The sequence below is a fragment of the Paramormyrops kingsleyae genome, chromosome 12, assembly GCF_048594095.1.
Source record: "Paramormyrops kingsleyae isolate MSU_618 chromosome 12, PKINGS_0.4, whole genome shotgun sequence".
NCBI classification, from domain to species: Eukaryota; Metazoa; Chordata; class Actinopteri; order Osteoglossiformes; family Mormyridae; genus Paramormyrops; species Paramormyrops kingsleyae.
Genome location: NC_132808.1, coordinates 13,362,697 through 13,374,541, shown reverse-complemented (window position 1 = coordinate 13,374,541; position 11,845 = coordinate 13,362,697). Strand labels below are relative to the sequence as shown.

The 11,845-nt window shown below is 39.4% G+C and overlaps 2 long non-coding RNA genes across 2 annotated transcripts; one reads left to right on the top strand and one right to left on the bottom strand.

The window, feature by feature from the left end:
* Window positions 1-3,855: 3,855 nt before the first annotated feature.
* LOC140593510 (uncharacterized) lies at window positions 3,856-4,601 on the bottom strand. Its single transcript, XR_011993910.1, has 2 exons — window positions 4,336-4,601; window positions 3,856-4,237 (listed from the first exon to the last, which is right to left on the bottom strand). It is a non-coding gene; the product is annotated as an uncharacterized lncRNA (long non-coding RNA).
* A 5,599-nt stretch (window positions 4,602-10,200) lies between these two features.
* LOC140593559 (uncharacterized) lies at window positions 10,201-10,800 on the top strand. The gene is made up of 3 exons (XR_011993950.1): window positions 10,201-10,278; window positions 10,374-10,500; window positions 10,592-10,800. It is a non-coding gene; the product is annotated as an uncharacterized lncRNA (long non-coding RNA).
* The last annotated feature ends 1,045 nt before the right edge of the window (window positions 10,801-11,845 follow it).

Genomic DNA, 11,845 nt, shown 5'->3' with positions numbered 1-11,845 from the left:
TAGTTGCATTTTAGCAGGTTTTATATTCATTAAATAAATTGCATGCATTATTACAATGTACAAAAATAAAATGTTGTTTCTGAATCTGCTTTATAAAAATCTACCAAACAAATATACACATTTTCAAAATGTAAAACCATTACAAAATAAAAAACTTAAATGGCCATATTACTGCCCCACATTTATCCATACTATACTGATGGCCTGCACCTGAACTGCACAAATTATGACAAAACTCAAACTGTGGTCTAAAGAACCAGCACAAAACTGCATTTTAGGATATAACTTTTACTCTTTACTGTTAGTATTTCACAGAACTTAACTCATACACTTGGGGTATTCAACCTGATAGCACAAAGACCACAGTGTCTGAAGGTTTCTGTCCCAAGAGAAGCAACCTGATTTCAGTGATGGTGCGGACCTCTAGTAAGTTGAGTATCCCTGTGGTTACTTAAGCAAGCAATTTATTCGGTAACACTTTATAATAGTTCCGTAGATAACAGGTAAATATGCAGGAAGTAAGCAGCAACAAAGGAGTAGTGCTTCATTAACACCTAAATTGGTACTATTAACTACTAAGGAGTTATGCTTAATTACTCAATAGCTAATAGTGAACTAATTATTATAGTAGTTCGCTAATACTTCATTAGGAACTATTGAGTATTGCTGGTCTCATTGGGAATTATGTACTAACTATGGATTATTTCTAATAACTACTACTTCATTACTCATTAAATGAACAGTGCTTTTTTTGGACACAGGAACTTACAGGCTACTGTTCTCAATGGTTTTTGCCATTTTTTTCCTTTTGGAATAACAGGCTTGTTTCTTCCTACTTGTTTGTATGACATACAACTTATTCTACAAAATATTACTGCCTAAAATATGTATACAGTACCTACATTTTAATTATTTACCTCACTTCAGTCCGTGTGCCAGTGTTCTTCAAACTGTGCTTTGAAGTCCAACTGAAGTGATGGTCAATCAGAGACTCGTGTTTTGCCACATGATGTGCTCCACCACATATTGTTGATCTTTTCTAAACATTAAGAAATTAATGTATGCATGGTAAAAAAGGAATAGTCTTACTAATGACCTACATAAACTAGTTGTAACTCATTAGTAATGAATGTGGCGTTACTGACTTCTTCCGTAGGAGTTACTAAAGAACAAGAACAGTATTATAAAGTGAAACACACTGTAACTCATTAGTAATTAATGTGGTGTTACTGAGTAAGCTTCTATTTCACAAACATTTACTGAGTTCTTTTTAAGGCGTTAATTAGAACATTGAATGTTAACATAGCTTATTTGTTTCACTTAAACATTCATGTAACACTTCATGACACAACAGCATAAGTTCATTTTAAACATTTAATTTGAAGCACATGTTATATTAACATCACAACTTAATTTTTAAAATCAAATGACTTTACATTGATTACACATCCATCCCATTAAAACTATTTACACAGGGTATTGCTTTCTGCATGGAACAAGCGTCCAAGTGGTCCATCCTTGTGTTTTTGGTCCAGCCAGCAGGTCCACTCAATCGGTCTTTGTCCGCTGACGTCACACTCACTATAGCCGCAGTGTATTGTGGGCCAAATAGCCATTTTGGTTGTATACAACGCATGAGCGAGCATAGAAATAGCAGAAAGGTGGACCAGAACATTAGATTTTTTCGGTTTCCCACTTGGAAAGGAGGATAGGGACAGCAGATAATGGAGGTACTGTAACAAAGAGGCGTCGCGTGGCCTGGGTCGCAGCGGTGAGACGGACGATCACTTTCAACGCGATATCTCCCTTCATGCGTGTTTGCTCTCGGCATTTTCATAAAGGCAACTAAGATGTTTTTTGTTTAAGTAAAATTACTGAATATGCATTTTTTGTCTTCTAAAGTTGATATTCGCAGCCTTTCACACTGCACGAGTGTCCCATCTTACCAAAGAACACTGGCACACAGACTGAAGTGAGGTAAATAATTAAAATGTAGGTACTGTATACATATTTTAGGCAGTAACATTTTGTAGAATAAGTTGTATGTCATACAAACAAGTAGGAAGAAACAAGCCTGTTATTCCAAAAGGAAAAAAATGGCAAAAACCATTGAGAACAGTAGCCTGTAAGTTCATGTTAGTCCAAAAAAAAGCACTGTTCATTTGATGAGTAATGAAGTAGTAGTTATTAGAAATAATCCATAGTTAGTACATAATTCCCAATGAGACCAGCAATACTCAATAGTTCCTAATGAAGTAATAGCGAACTACTATAATAATTAGTTCACTATTACCTATTGAGTAATTAAGCATAACTCCTTAGTAGTTAATAGTACCAATTTAGGTGTTAATGAAGCACTACTCCTTTGTTGCTGCTTACTTCCTGCATATTTACCTGTTAACTACGGAACAGTATTATAAATTGTTACCATTTATTCTAAAGGGACATCATTTTGGGTGAAAACTTACAAGCATCCAACTCCAAGCTTCTGAAAAGCCTCAAATGCATATCTGAGAGATTTAGGGTAAGTAAGATTTAGTGCATAGATAAGGCCAAGAAAAATTGCACAAGCCATAGCCACATTTCCTTGGCCACTCATTCCTAGGAATCCTCCAAGACAGTGCTGATGTCCTCCTGCTCAGCTCTCTTAAAGACAAAGATTTTTATTGTGTGGTGGACGAGATCCTGTTGAACATCTTCTGTTTCAGCACGCTACATAACACAGAGAAAAGAACATATGAAAGATTTCAAAAATATTCTTCAGTCATATGCCCGACTGTAACCTGTATCATTTAGACAATGATAGACAGTAACAGTAATTATTATTATATAATAAAATACATTTAAAAATAATGATTTCTTATTAATTATTTTAATATTAAAAAATAAACCTTTAATACATTTAATTATAATAATATTGTCGTGTTGAGCGGGACGGAACGGAGACAAAGGCGCAGACGTCAGGGTATCGGGGAATACAGGGTTTAATTACAGGTAATACAATGACCGGACTGAAGAAACAAACTGAAACGCGGACTAAATACAGAGGACTAATGACAACAACCAGAAACAGCTGATCAGAGGGGGATTCCACACGGGGTTAACGAGGGGGCGTGGCACACGGAAGGTGCGGACGATTGGGGCAGGACACATTCTATTTTTTTAACTTTACACATTGTTTGGATGCATTTATTTTCTTACTTTACAAACTACTGTTTTGATAAATGTGTTTAGTACAGTATATGCTCTTCTTGTTTTATCCGGTTCATTTTGTGTTTAAATGCTTAAAAAAAAAAAACATATTTAGGTGTAATTTTTTGGGGCCGGGAACCAATTAATTGGTTTTCCATTATTTCTTATGGGGGAAAATTCGATCACAACTCGAACTTCTTAGGATTCGATCTAGAGTTCTGACCGGATTAAATTCCAGTTTTGAGGTACCACTGTATTATTTTTATCTTATCTTATTGATTTGTGTCATTGATTTGGGTACCTGAGTGGTATTTTATTGTATTAATACTCGCTGTAAATTAACTATAAACACTGCATAGTACCTACTGACTTGTTTCCTATACTTGTACCGCACTTTGGTCAACGGAAGTTGTTTTAAATGTGCTTTACAAATAAATTGATTGATTGATATACCAAAACATTTCTAATTGCAACAATTTTCTGGGAGAAATGGTGCATTTCCTGGAAAAAGTCCAGGGATGCCGTTAATTTCGGCCATGACTGTATTTGTATCATTCATTCAACATTTGTTAGCTGTAACTGTCTTTTTCATATGCCCACCAACCAAAGAATTGTTGTTTTGTAAATTAAACGGTTTAAATGAAAAACCCGAGTCAGCCACCATTAACTTTCAATACTCTTTAATCAGTTACATGCATGCAAAGCAATATAAGTGCAACTGAAATTTGACTACTGTTTTAAAAACATATAAGCTGAAGATAATGAAGTATAAAATGTAGCAGAACCTTAAATGATTTGGATGATGACACAAAATAATGTTATATGAGAATTACAGCAGAAGGTGAAATGCAATAAAATTCATTCTTTTTTCATTTTGCCAGGCAGAGAGGAGGCGTTACTGCTGATCCAGCTTCTTCTTGACCTGCTAAACGCAGTAACTGCTGGGATTGACACAAATTTCACTGCAGATATTGGTGTACAGTCCAAAAGTTGAAAAAAACACATGGATCTGCTTCTCACTTGTTAAAATCATTTGTATCGATCCCTGAAGTAAAAAACATATTATAGACATTATGCACACAAGACTTTAAGTCTCAAAACAGTAATAGGTCAAAACAATATATGAAAAGAGTAAATATTTACATAATTCCAGGTATAGGGCATTTCACAATGGCCTCTTCATATCCAGGTATCAGGGCCATCCCGGAAAGTATGTAAGACAGCACTCATCTGGACAGACATGAAGAACAGAAAATGTATATACAGTCTATATACAAAATATATACAGCCACTCTGAATACGTACATTAGAAATGCAGTGAAAAACTAGTCAGACCTGGACTCATGTCACAATTGGGTTCATAATCTTAATGAATCATTAAAATTTTAGATGCCAACTAAGTCCTGATAAAAGCTGTGAGATGCTGTAGATTACTATGAGCCAGCAGCACTGTCATCAAGAGGAAGAAGGCAGAGATCTGATGGGGCTTCATGATTCCACTGGACGAAGATCAGCGTCGCTTCTGCAGCTAAACTGAGGCCAGCAGAGTCTAACCACGTCCTTTTAGAGGGGTTGTGTGTCGAGGTGGAGAGGATGGGGTGGATGAAAAAAGTATTTACCACTTAATGCACCTAAAATAGACTGACCACAGATGAGAAGGTGGGGCTGAATTTTCTGGGACTGATGTCACATGCATTCTGAGCATTTCCTGTACAGAACAGCAGATATTAACATTGGCTGCATTGCATGTTTGCTATTGACTGTTTTCCAAACCACATAGAGCCACCTGGCTGAGTATGTGGTAACTACCCTTCTAACTAAGGTGTTGGAAGATGAATGGATGTAGGCCTACATATGGTATATGTAAGAAAAGCAATGGCCCCCTCTCCTGGTAAGTCCTGATATAAACACACAAGTGGCTACTCAAATTATTTTTGCATATGAAAAATAGTGCTCAAATTTCACATATGCTCTGGGCTATAAGAAATGGAAGATATAGTGAATATAGTATAGTGAATTGTTCTGTAAACAGGGAAATCCACTTGTATAACCTTGTTCTCAAATGAAAGCGTTCTGAAGGGGGAAAAGGCCATATTCCATATTTTATTCATGAAATAAATAATAGTTGTATATAGTATAATGTACATAAAATTGTATAAAATATATACTATCGTGTAAAGATTTATGTAGCCACCTTAACTCCTCATCATCAGACATCATGTTTTATCGCTGTGGTTAAAAACATGTTAGCTAAGCAATGCTCATCTTTTTTGTTCAAGTGATTCTCTTTATGGGGTGTGTGTGACAAGCAGAAAAATGTTACGTGTCCCTCCGCTTTGTGATTTTGTTGATTACGAGAAAGATCTCGGTGTGTATGTTGATGGTTCCATGTCCCACTCTCACCAGTGTGGGGTAGCAATAAAAAAGGCCAATCGGATGTTGGGTTACATCTCTAGGTCTGTGGAGTTTAAGTCAAGGGAAGTGATGCTACGATTATACAATTCCTTGGTAAGATCCCACCTAGAATATCGTGTGCAGATTTGGTCACCATACCTTAAAAAGGACACTGCTGCCTTGGAAAGGGTGTAACGAAGGGCTACAAGAATGATTCCTGGTCTTAGAGGAATGTCTTATGAGGAGAGGTTAGCTGAGCTGAATTTGTTTAACCTGGAGAAAAGAGACTAAGGGGGGACATGATCCAGGTCTAGATTCTAACGGGTCTGCATGCTGTTCAGCCAAATGGCTATTTCAATATTAATTTAAATATTAGAGCTCGTGGCCATAAGTGGAAATTAGCGGGAGAACATTTTAAAATAGATTTGAGAAAACACTTCTTTACACAGTATGTAGTTAGAGTATGGAATAGTCTTCCTGTTAGTTAGCGATGGGATGGCAGGAGACCAGGCAGGAGCTCTCAGCTCCGCAGATGCGATGAATGCCAAGGGGACACCAGGCAAGCAGGGCATGGCTGGGGCACCTGGAGGCAGGTCGGATGCAGCTGGGGCACCTTGTGGTTAGCAGGATACAGCAAGGGCCCTTGCAGGCGAGCAGGACGCGGTCGGGGACATGCTGTAATGCTTTATTAATTCTTATACCAACCAGAAAACAAGACGACAATTCATAAGGTCAATTGTCGTCTATAGCCGCCCCATCCATTCTTTGTTGCCACCTAGTGCTGCTGTTTCAATTTTGGGCCAATTTGTCTCAAAATGAAACCAGGTCAAGATCTTTTCTGTGAGGCAGCACCCAGGAAAAGCACTGGCACACCCTGCCCTGGAAGGAGCAATGCAGGATGGGGCTCCAACCTATCACCAAGGACACACAGTCACTCACTCACTATGGGCTGTTTGGTAACTCTGAATAACTTCACATGTTTTTGGACTGTGAAACCTGGAAGAAGCCCCATGATGACACAGGGACAACATGCAAACTCCACACACAAATCAATAGAATGCACAGCTTGCGGAATTACATTTTAGTAAAACAAGCTGCAAAGAAACATTAAATACATCCTTCGCTGCATGCCACAAAGGGAAATTGTCGGTCTACGTTATTGTAACTAACTGTAATTTCCAGAGTTCAACGATGTCCGTGTTTGCGACTTGCTTATCATAGGAATCGCATATATATATATATATTTAATCACCTTTCTTTTTTTATTAATCGTATATTAAATATATTACGCCAGCACAATAAGAGTGCGATTACTAAATTAAATTATAAATATACTTAACTAAATGCAACTTAGATTCCCCTTTATAAAATAATATCGTGGCAATAGCTACATTGGCTAATTGCCGGCTTCCTCTCCGCGCAGCGCTCCGCGCGCCATTTGCAGCCGCTGCGCGTGGTGTTTCTTTCCTTCCCTTGGGTTTGGGTACCTGACAGTAAAAGCGTGTCGGATGGCTGATTTAATATTCTCATGAAAACTAGAGGTGTATATTGTGAGTTATTGAAACTGATTTTTTTTTTGGTCTAACTAATGCCAGTGGGTGTGTTTGCAGAAACGTTTTATGTAATACCTGTGATTTCTTGGAGGGGAAAAAAAGTTATTTCATGTTTTCGTTCGAATTTCCGATGCGTTACGTAATTATGTAACGTACCTTGTTCCGTTGCCTAGTTACTGGACGCCACTTCGTCGGTTTCTGTCTTACTGCAACATGGCTTGTCCTCAGCGGAGACACGAAGTTCCTGAGATCATCTTTGATCACAGAAATGAGCGATTTTACCGCAGACTCGAACTGTTGGGAGAAGTATGTACTATAAAGATACCGTAGATAATTAAGTTACAATTTGTCTTGTAGAGTAGAGGTCTGCAACGGGGTGGGACGCCCGCGGGACTCGCGGGACGCGGCGCGGGTCTACATTTGAGAGTTTCTTGTGCCAGAGCGCGATGAAAAATCAGTCCTGCGCAGACCTCTAGTTGAAATAAACGCAGAGCCGCGCCACAAATTTCAGTGTTTCCCTATATTTCTCTCATTTTGACTGTGAAATGTTTCTATTGAGACTGTTTAGATATTTTTTAATCCAGGTCTGTAGCCTAGTTAGATAAAAAAAAAATTGGTACCTTATTTAATTTTTATAAGCCAAGATATTATAGCGTTTAAAATGTGTCCGTGCTTGCGACTTGCTTATCATAAGAATCGTGTATATATGTATATATTTTTCACCTTTCCTTTTTTGTTATTAATCGTATACTAAGTATATTACGCCAGCACAATAAGAGTGCGATTACTAAATTAAATTATAAATATACTTAACTAAATGCAACTTAGATTCCCCTTTATAAAATAATACCATGGCAATAGCTACATTGGCTAATTCCCGGCTTCCTCTCCGCGCGCCATTTGCAGCCGCTGCGCATGGTGTTTTTCCCTCCCTTGGGTTTGAGTACCTGACAGTAAAAGCGTGTCGGATGGCTGATTTAATTTTCTCATGAAAACTAGAGGTGTATATTGTGAGTTATTGAAACTGATTTTTTTTTGGTCGAACTAATGCCAATGGGTGTGTTTGCGGAAACGTTTTATTTAATACCTGTGATTTTATGAAGGGAAAAAAAGTTTTTTCATGTTTTCGTTCGAATTTCCGATGCGTTACGTAAGTATGGAACGTACCTTGTTCCGTTGCCTAGTTACTGGACGCCACTTCGTCGGTTTCTGTCTTACTGCAACATGGCTTGTCCTCAGCGGAGACACGAAGTTCCTGAGATCATCTTTGATCACAGAAATGAGCGATTTTACCGCAGACTCGAACTGTTGGGAGAAGTATGTACTATAAAGATACCGTAGATAATTAAGTTACAATTTGTCTTGTAGAGTAGAGGTCTGCAACGGGGTGGGACGCCCGCGGAACTCGCGGGACGCGGCGCGGGTCTACATTTGACAGTTTCTTGTGCCAGAGCGGGATGAAAAATCAGTCCTGCGCAGACCTCTAGTTGAAATAAACGCAGAGCCGCGCCACAAATTTCAATGTTTCCCTATATTTCTCTCATTTTGACTGTGAAATGTTTCTATTGAGACTGTTTAAATATTTTTTAATTCAGGTCTGTAGCCTCGTTAGATAAATAAATTTGATACCTTATTTAATTTTTATAAGCCAAGATATTATAGCATTTAAAATGTGTCTGGTATTTTTGGCACCAGCCTTGCTTGCGGGATTCAGCAGGTGGGAGCTGGACAAACCATAACAGATGCGGGCGGGAGCGGGTCGAAATATTACACATTTCTGCGGGATCAGGATGAAAAATCAGTCCCGCGCTGACCTCTACTGTACCTGTGTTTTTAGGGAGGTTTTGCCCAATGCTTCAAGATGATGGACATTTTCACTGGAGAGATTTTTGCAGTGAAGGTGATTCCGATAAAGCACTCTGATGGAATAAAAGAGGTATGTGGTCTGAATCCTGCTTGAAGTCAGCCCCCTCCATAGTTAAATTGCATTTCCCTTATGCTCATTGTGGTAACACGTCTGACATTTCAGAGTCTCCGAGAAGTGGTGCTGCTGAAGCTGCTGCAACACCAGCATGTTGTAAACTTCTCCCATCATGTAGAAGATGACAAATTCTTGTATATCTTCATGGAGCTGTGCAGTAGGGGGGTGAGCCCAGCTGTTTCTGGCCTTTGCAGACAGTTTGTTAAGGTTAAGACTCTATGTCGACTCACGCCATCCTTTCTTTTCCCATTCTAGTCAATGCTAGACCTCCTTCAGGAACGAGAAATCCTGAGCAAGCCAGAAGTGCGATATTACTTGAGACAGCTCATTGGGGCCTTACGACACATCCATGGCAAAGGCATTGTCCACAGGGACCTCAAATTAGGTATGTGTGCCTGCACACATGATTTGTTTAATTCTTCACATGTTAGTGTTGGCATTTTACATGGCATTTCCTGTGTGGTTTATATGATTGCTGCCTGCTGTTGTATTCTGCAACTGTTTAATGTCTGGTGTTATTAGGTGAAATATTTGAGTCATTGGTCTTTCAGAGAACTTATTATTAACGGAGGCCTTGGGATTAAAAGTGGCCGACTTTGGACTGGCCACCAAGCTGGAGCCACTGGAAAGCAGGCAGAAGTGGGTTCTTTTTCTTAGATTCTCCAGCAAATCTTTCAAATTGCTCATGCGGCAGGCTGAAGCACATGTATACTGTTTTCCTTTTGTGTGTGTTGTAGACGCTTTTGTGGGACGAGAGAGTATGCGGCTCCTGAAGTGTGGAAGATGGAGGGACACGGGCCAGAGTCAGATGTCTGGGCGCTGGGGTGTATCATGTATGTATACCTTCTCAATCGTCCTCACAGTCAGAGCCAGAGTCAAGAATGATATCTGAAATGCACCAATGCAGAATGTTGTTAGATGCAAATGAAACTCAAATGCCGTTGCTGACTTTCTCGATACAGGTATACTATGCTTGTTGGTGCATACCCCTTTGATGGCGACGCTGAAGAAATCAAGCAGCGTGTCACTAAAGTAGAGTACACTCTACCCAAGTCCCTCTCCTCATCAGCCAAGACATTGATTTCTTGGATCCTGCAAAAGAATCCACAGGATCGGCCCACATTGGAGCAAATCCTGAACCATAAGTTCTTCACTAAGGTACATGCAAACTGCTGGTCTGCTGAGTTCAATAGTATTCATGCGTCCTGAGGAATTGCTTTGCTCAACCGAAACATCTTAAACTACAACCCTAGGGCTTCACTCCGGAGGAAATTCCATCAAACAGCTACCACAAGGTGCCAAGATTCAGAGCAGTGAAACGCGTAAAGCACTTCGTCGTCAGGCTGTTCCGGCGCATATTTGGACAAAGGAGACCCAAAGGTAAGTAAGCTCCTTCAACACAAACCTTGCTAGTCCAGTATCTCTCAGTTCATCAGGCTCAGATACCTGGTTTTCCCATGTTTTCTTGCAGATATGCCCCAAATGAAAACCAGCAGAGAGAACAGCGGCCCTTTCATCTACAGCAGGGGTGTACTAACTTTTTTTAGTGAGGGCCACATAGGGAAAAATATTCCGAGGGCTGGGCCAACTTGCTAGATCAGCTATGTATGGGCTCATCTCTTTTGTATCTTTTGTTCAATCAATCAAATCTGGTTAATAAATTATAATTATGCTTAATAATTTAATGTGTTTATATCATGCTATATCATGTTTATTTTATATCATAAAATTAAAATGTTCATTTGTCCTGGCTGTCATATGTGTCTTAAATAAATCAGTGTGATTTTTTTACTGTGATTATTGTCTATTGGCTTTTTATTCTTAACCCAGAGGGATTTTAATATTTATTATTGTCTATTTATTATTGTTTGTCTGGTGTGTGTGTGTGTGTGTGTGTGTGTGTACGGTAACGTGGTTTATGAAAACACTTCACGAGCCAATCATAACGCATTCTTCAGTTACATATGTGTATAAAACCTAACTGTATGGTCCAACCTCCAGTAGAGTTAACAGGAGTCCGATGTTCAGTAAAAGAACGGAAATACTGGAAAGCATCTGACTGGGGATCTCTGATTATATGCATTACCAGTGTTGTATGGTGTTCTTTCCACAAAATACTGGAACCACCTCTTCCTTCTTGTTTTTGGAATTTATACTCTGCTTTAGGAAAAGGTTAAACTGTAGCTGTATGCCTTTCCATCCATCTTCTAAACCAGCATGCCCTCTATTAAAGGTCAGCAAATGGCCAGATCCAGCCCATCTAGAAACTTATTTGCCCCCCAGAACAAGGTTTCCCTTTTTACTTTTCATTACAAAAAGTTTTGGTATCTCACAAAAGGTCCTATTGTGTGTGTGTGGGGGGGGGGGAACGACGGAGCCTATCCCAGAGGCCATGGGCATGGGCACCCATACTGTACTTGGATATTTTGGCTTTAGTTCACTTTGGTATGTGTTTTGACTGGGGCGGAGACCAGAAGAAACACCATGATGACGCAGGAAGAACACAGGACCTCCACACAAGTGGAGCTGAGGAAGAGGCTCAAACCCTGGACCCGCACCACCACACCTCCCCCGATGGCGTATACAGGCTATCGGTGAGAAATGAATGCAAATCCGGATGAAAATAAAACGGTGAGATGTTGCATAAGCTTATGGAAACAATGCCATAATAAATGTGCACCATAATCACAGCTAAAGGAGGTCCAATGAAAAATTCAAATGGCAA